This window comes from Mustela putorius, unplaced genomic scaffold (assembly GCF_011764305.1).
Source record: "Mustela putorius furo isolate JIRA1106 unplaced genomic scaffold, ASM1176430v1.1 tig00000129_pilon_pilon_pilon, whole genome shotgun sequence".
Lineage (NCBI taxonomy): Eukaryota > Metazoa > Chordata > Mammalia > Carnivora > Mustelidae > Mustela > Mustela putorius.
In genome coordinates this window covers 3,157,615-3,165,373 of record NW_025421290.1, presented here as the reverse complement: position 1 = coordinate 3,165,373, position 7,759 = coordinate 3,157,615, and positions in this window count along the sequence as shown.

Genomic DNA, 7,759 nt, shown 5'->3' with positions numbered 1-7,759 from the left:
GGATAGATTAGATAGCTCTGAGTAAATGAATTTGGTAGAGAAATGTGTATAGTTTAGATACTTGATAAACTAAAAAAAATGTCAAATATATGTTATCTGCAGAATAAACAAAGTAAATGAGAGAATTTTCAATTCTGTATACTGGAAGTCTGTTTCTGAGAATGAGGTCTTTAGATTGAAAACTAAGGTCAAAATAATAGTTACTATAAATTATCGTCAATAATTAAGGATCTGTATGTAATTTATTTTGTACTTATTAATTTTTAACAATGGGTAAGAAATCAATATTTTGTGTTTACTTGAATCTTTTAGTAACTATAAATGATAATGGTATTATTTGAATAGCCAGAAGATCTATTTGTCCCATACAATCAAAGGAAGAAAAACATGAAAATTTTATTATGGGCCAAGAGTTTCTCAAAGGGTAACGATTAGTCAGATATGCTTTACCAATTTCCTATTTGCAATTTAATTTTTCTTTTAAAAATTTACTAATTCAAGATGTAAAAGGAACATAAAATCCAGACAGTATTCTGAAATGCCAATAAGTAGCTTGATAAAGTTTAGTATCAGTTCTTCATATCTGTATTAATGAGAAGGCTACATTTTATCTGAAAAGATCATGCACTGAGTCAGATGCTGCAATACCTGTCTCCTTTGACTTTTCTCCATAAGGAAGTATCTGGTGAATATGGAAATACTTTGTACTGCAGAGAATGACTGCTCCAGAAATACACTGCATTATGTCACTTTTAAAATTAATTACTTTGAGCACTTTATAAATTCAAAACTAGTTTTTTAATTAACAGATGTATCCTAATAAAAAGGAAATTATCATTCTGAAATGTCTCTAGTCTTCCTAAAATAAAACTGTCAACATAGATTACGACTTAAATCCAAATAAAACAATTACTTGCGAACCTAAATTAAAGTTAGAATGTAATACTTCAATATTAGAAATTATTAATGGGATTACAGGGTTTCTTGGCAAAATAATCCAGCTCCAGGTGGGAAGTGGTAGAGTCTCTTAAAAAATCAGTGTATTTCTTAGATGATCTTTGAATATAAGATACTACTTCCCCACTTAGTTCAAACTCATATAGTGAAAACAATATTTTTTAATCACTTATATATCTCTCTTCAATTCATTAAATCCAAGTTTTAGTCCATTTCTAATTGAGGAAAGCATTCTCCAACAAAATGTTTGGAAAAATTGTATTATGTTTCCATGTAAAATATGGTGGAAACATATTGGGGAGCAGGTTCATCTTTAGATTAGACTTAATAATATACAACAAAGCAGGGGCAGTATGAGTAAAATGAGAGGATGTGTGCTATTTGCTTAAAAGACGCATACAAGGTAGAATAGTGTTTATTTTTGTTAGTCTGAGTAGTAACTGAAAGTGAGTGTGTATGTTGTGGGAGAATCGGGGAGTGCTAATTCTATTTGTTTTATCTGGATGCTGTTTCCACAAATGTGTTCAGTTTGAGAAAACTCATTTTGTTACATATTTACAATAACGTGCAGTTTTCTGTATGTATACTGAAATTCCATGAACATTAAAAAAAAACAAGTAAGATATATAAATCAAGCATGGCAAATACTGGTATTTATTGAAACTGGGCCACAGTTGCAGCATTATTTGCAATAGACAAAAATGTCAGAACCTAAATGTTTATCAACAGATGAATAGATAAAATATTATCTATATAATGAAATATTATTCAGTCTTAACAAAAAGAGATGCTCCTTCTTACAACAACATGGATGAATCTGGAGGACACTATGCAAAGTGAAATAAGCCAGACACCAAAAGAAAAAAAAAAAAACTGCACGATTTCACTATATGTGTAATCTAAAAAAGTCGAATATGTAAAAGCAGAGAAAAGAACAGTGTTCAGTAGGGGCTGAAGGTGGGGAGGAGAAATCGGGTGATGTTTGTTAAAGGGTATAAAGTTTCAGTTATTATGTAAAATGAGTAAGTCTAGAGAGCCAACATATAGCATGATGACTACAGTTAATAAAACTGTATTGAATACTTTAAGTTTGCTAAAAAAGTAGTTTTAGGTGCTCTCATCACCAAAAATAATGATAACTGTGAGGAGATGATATGTTGTTAGTTTGAATGTAGCTATCATTTCATTATGTATATGTATAAGGAATCATCATTTTGTACATCTTAAGTAAATATAATTATTTTTAAAAATATGGTAAAGACTAAAAAAGGAATTGGATGACAGAAAATGTATTTATGTTCTACATTTAGAATTCTAAGCATTGTAGAATTTTCTAAATAAAAACAAATTTTAATTTAATTAATTAATTAATTAAAACTTTAAGTAGGCTTCACACCCAGCATGGAGCCCAAAGAGGGGTTGGAACTTCTGACCCTGAGGTCACGACCTCAGCTGTGATCAAGACCTCAGTTGAAATCAAGAGTTGGATGCTTAACTATTGAGTCCCCCAGGTGCCCCCAAATAAAAAATTTTAAATGACACCAGGCAGATAGCTGATTCAGAAACCATTGTTGACTTCCTGACATGAAGATTTTGCACAGAAAATAAACACTATTATTTTTGTGTAAAACAATGGCTTGGGGGGAAAAAAAGAAAACACTTTAAAAAAATGGTCTGGAACAAACAATTCATGAAACACCATATTCCTTGACTGATGCCTCTCCCTAGTACTAGTTTGCGATCACATATACGTCTGGGACTTTCCTCCTTTTTTAGGTGGGCTTCCCTTAAAAACACAGGAAGCACAGGAAAGTGGGGTCAGAAGGGGAAGAAAGTCAATAAAAGATGCATTCATGAATGGGCACTGCTGTGGACACCTGGGGCTCAGACTCCCTGACTATAACTTGAGAGAATTTTCCTACCAAGGAGTGAAGAAATTGAGGTTATTTATCTACCAACAAATGTCCCTTATTGTTTTGTTTTTGTGGGCATTAGCTCCTTTGCATTTCTGACCTGCTTCTTGGCAGAACTAATGTGTTTCTACAGCAACAGAAAGCCTTCAGACTCAGGTGTTGAGGTAGGAAGCCATTCATTCATTCAATGACTTCTTCATTAAATAGCAGGTGACCTGCAAGATGGACCAAGAGACCAAGGCCAGACCCTTATACAGATAAAACACTTTCTTATGTATAGGTTTAATTAAAAAAAAATTGGAATGAATTAATATCACTACCCATCTAATAACTTTTAACTTGGGTTTTGTGGTTTGATTCCTTTTCTTTAATACAAAGTTGATAAAAAATAAAATAGAAATTTAGAACATATGGAGTACAGGGATTTTGTATACTTTCATGGTTCTGAGTATTTTCTCCAAGATTTTGAAATAAGAATTCTCCCACTTTCAGAGCTGATGACATGCACTGAATCCACCTCCATTTCAACTCTGTTGTTCTAGAGTGAGATTTGTATTCTAAAAGATTTCACTTATGATTCCATCATTCTATTTATAGGTCTCTTGTAATAAGGACAGTTTAATTAACAGAATTCAAAATAACCTAGGGAATATAGACCATGGAAATCCATTATGCTTACCAAGTAACATTTCTTTTTTAAGAGATTTTATTTATTTACTTGACAGACAGAGATCACAAGTAGGCAGAGGTGCAGGGGTGGGGAAGCAGGCTCCCTGCTGAGCAGAGAGCCCAATGCAGGGTTTGATCCCAGGGCCCCACCTGAGCCAAAGGCAGAGGCTTAACCCACTGAGCCACTCAGGCACCCTAGCAAATAATATTATGAAGAGGTATACAACTCATTCTAGGCTTGCCTATGTATTAGAAGTACAGAAAATAACTTAAAGTGAAATAAGATTAGAAAATTCAATTTGATAATTCCCATTTAAATAACATGTGGCTAATAGGCACTAATGCAGGCTCATTCCTATGGAAAACATTCAGGAAAAGACAAAAATTAATAAGTAAAACAGACACTTAACCTTAGGCTAGAATCTGGGAGAAACTGGCATATTTTAAATATAAATAGTAGTTGAGGGGGAAAAAAGAAAGAAAGGAAGAAACCTACTGTTAATTTAATTCTTCACTCAAGTCAAGAGCCTTACTGAAAGAAAAAAAAGAACTAAGAAAGATGCTTTATCTGTTCCCCAACTAAATGGCACATTTCAGGAGCTATTTGCAGAGGAAGCACCACAATACCTGCATTCTGGAAAGTATAGCTCACTACAAGGGAGCACTGAAGAGGGGACAGACACACACACACACACACACACACACACACAAAAGAAAGAAAGAAATTCTGTTGCTGCATGCTGGGACTTATATATTTACCTTTTTTTTTTTTTTTTTTTTTTGGTTTAGAATCAGAAAAGCAGATAAGGCAAGTAGTAGAAAAATCCCCTGGAGTATTCGAGAATTGCACGGCCTGCTCCTTAAGGCTCCAGTAGTCTGCCCATTATGATGACTCTCAGAAGAGCATTTCTCCATTACTCAAGTGGAAAGGGAGTGGGACCCAAGACAATCCATATATTCTGTTAAGAAAATTACATCCTGATAGATCTAAACTCTCTTTAAGAAAAATAATCAGCATTGGGCTAGTAAAAAATTACTGCCACAGAAGAGAAAGAGACTAGCACAAAGACGAGTACATCTCTGACAATAATTTATTGCAAGATCCAGAAGAAAATTACAATTACTTATTTGAAAAGGCTTAAGGCCTTGCCAGTGTCAGGTAAAGACATAAGAAAATGGGATGAAGAAAAGAAAGCAATAAATGAGTTGTCCAAAGGCTTTAAGGACAATTTTAAATTAGTGATAAAGATAAAATTTCCATTTGACCCTGGTGTGGATATCCACTGCTGTGGAAAAATCAAAGCAGTGATGTGGACCAGAAGCATGGGAAGTTTTCCCAGAACACAGAGAAAAATGACAGATTTGATGAAAGAAAGTGAATACTCACATCTTATATATATCAAAATGAATGTATGCAGAGAGAGAGGAAAAAAAGAGTAAAGATAAAGTCAAGAGTAGTTAAATCCCCAAAGAGTATAAGCAGTCTAAACAGAGAAGATATAAATAAGAGAAAACATTTCAGGATATCAAGGGTGAAAAAGGACTTACCACACATAAGGTATAATTCCGGAAAAATCCTTATCCAGGCAAATCCTGATAAAATATGTGAATCACCGACATGAAGTGAAAACACTGAAACCACCTAAGGAGAAAAAGCAAATGTCTATAGTGAATAAAAATTCAAACTTGCCACAGACCTGTCCTCTGTAGTAATGAATGATAAAATACATTGGTGTAACAGGCATTAAATATTATGAAAATATAGAAATGTAAGTAATCTAATTAAGAAGGTTGGTTTTATATATTTATATATAAAACTTCGTATCTCACATTAAGGATTCACAGTTACTTTCTGAGTCAATAAATATTTACCTGGAAAAGATCTTCTAACTGGCCACAAGGAAAATTTCAACAAACATAAAAAAGAAGTTGTACAGTCTACATTTTTTATGCAATAATTAGCATAGCAGATAATTAATCACAGGCAGCGATTTTTCCTTGGCAGCTCCTTAGTTAAGCAATAATTCAAGACTATAATTATTGCAATCTACATTGAAACTAACAAAAGAGATAACATGTTATGTCAAAAATAGAATGAAACAGTGAATTCTATACTCAGGACAAGATGTATAAATCTAAATAGTTTCATCAGTCAATAGGTAAGAATAAACATAAATAAACTAATTATTCAGTCTAAGAAGCTAAAACTGTTATGCCAAAATTATCCCAATTAATCTAAGAGAGAGATAGGAATAAGGAAAGATGAAAACTAACGCACAACTTGATTAATTATAAAGCATACAATGGTATAATTGACAAATCTGAAAGCTAGTAGATAGAAGGGACAAAAAAGATGAAAACTCAAGAATTCACAAAACATATATATGAATACATATACACACAAAGAAAATAAAAGTACAAGTTTTGAGAATGAAAAAAAAGTGATGTAAGCATAGATTTAGAGGAGCTATTTATTCAATTTTAAGACTGTGCTACTCATGAAATTATATTTTAGTAAACATTCAGAAATGCATGACTTACTATGATGCCACAAATTGTATAGACTAACAGGGAAGACCCTTCAAAAACACGTGGGTCCAGATGACGAGCAGGTGAGCTCTTTTGAACCTTTGTATAATAATTTCTATGATACTCTGGAACTCATAAAAATCATAAACTTCCCAGCTAACCTAAAAAAAAGAAATTTCAGACAAGTTTCAGAGAAGAATATAAATACGAGAAAATTCTAACTAAAATTATTAGTAACTCTAGTATTTCATTGAGGTCTTTTTTTTTTTAAGATTTTATTTATTTATTTTTTTTACAGAGAGAGAGAAAGAGAGTGAAAGAGAGAGATAGCAGGAGGAGAGTGGGAGAGGGAGAAGCAAACTTCCTGTTCAGCAGGGAGTCAGATGCGGGACTCAATCCCAGAACCCTGGGACAGTGACCTGAACCAAAGGCAGACCCTTAACTGATTAACTACGCAGGAGCCCCTATTGAAATCTTAATACAGTATTACAAGTATGGTGTTTTTTTTTTTTTTTCCTGATCCACAAAGCTATTCCAACATAATAAGCTCTCTGTGCCTCAGTTTCTTCATCTATGAACTGGAATTAATGAGAAATTCTTACCTTATACTGTGATTTCAAAGATGAATGTATTAAGTTTAAATGGCTTAGATATTTTATTTATATGTATCCACAGGTGGTATTTCTCAGGAGAATCCTGACTAACAGATCTTCACAAGAAACCCAAGTTTAAAATTACCATAAAATAACTATAACTTATACCATAAAGGCATTTGATTAAATTCATTAGTCATGCATACTGGGCGAGTTAGGGGTGTGTGTGTGAAGGGATGTATGGCTAGGAAAAACAAACCTACAACCAGAAACAATAGCACAAAACCTTTTATTAAACTAGGGATTGTATACCCATTTGAAACTAACACTCAATGGCATCCTGAACTGTGAAACATTGGAAGCATTCCAATTAAAATCTGAAATACGTTATCACTAACGTTTTTCAGTTTTATGACAGAAGTTACCGCCATAAACTACTGACAGAAGTTTATGACAGAAATCTCACAAAAAAGGAGGAGTGGGGACTCATGACTCCTAAAGAAAAATCAATAGAAACTATCACTATTGGCAGATTATATGATTGTTTTGCTATCTGATAAACTTAAGACAACTGAAGAAAAAGAAAAACAGACCTAAGAAGCGATTTCAGCTGGTTATCAAATGAATATACAAAAATGAAATAACTCTCTTACCTACCAACAATAACAACTTAGAAAACATAATTTTAAAAATTTCTCATTAGTAACAATAAGGTATAAATTTCCAAAATATATAAGGCATACATAAACAAAACTGCAACATAGTATCACAGTCTTTAAAAAGGCTAAATGAATTCAGAAACAATCAATGTTCCTAGGTGTATGAAAATTGTTTGTTCAAATCAAAACTACATTGAGATCCCACCTCAATGACTGTCAAAATGACTAGCATAAACAACACAGGAAGCAATGGATGTTGGCAGGGATACAGAGAAAGGGGAACTCTCTTACACTGTTGAGGTAGGCAAAGTGGTGCAGCCACTCTGAAAAAAGTATGGAGCTTCTATGCCTAATAGGGCATAGAACTGCTCTATTCCTCAGCATTTGCATTACCAGGTATTTACCCAAAGGATGCAAAAAAACTGATTTAAAGGGGCAC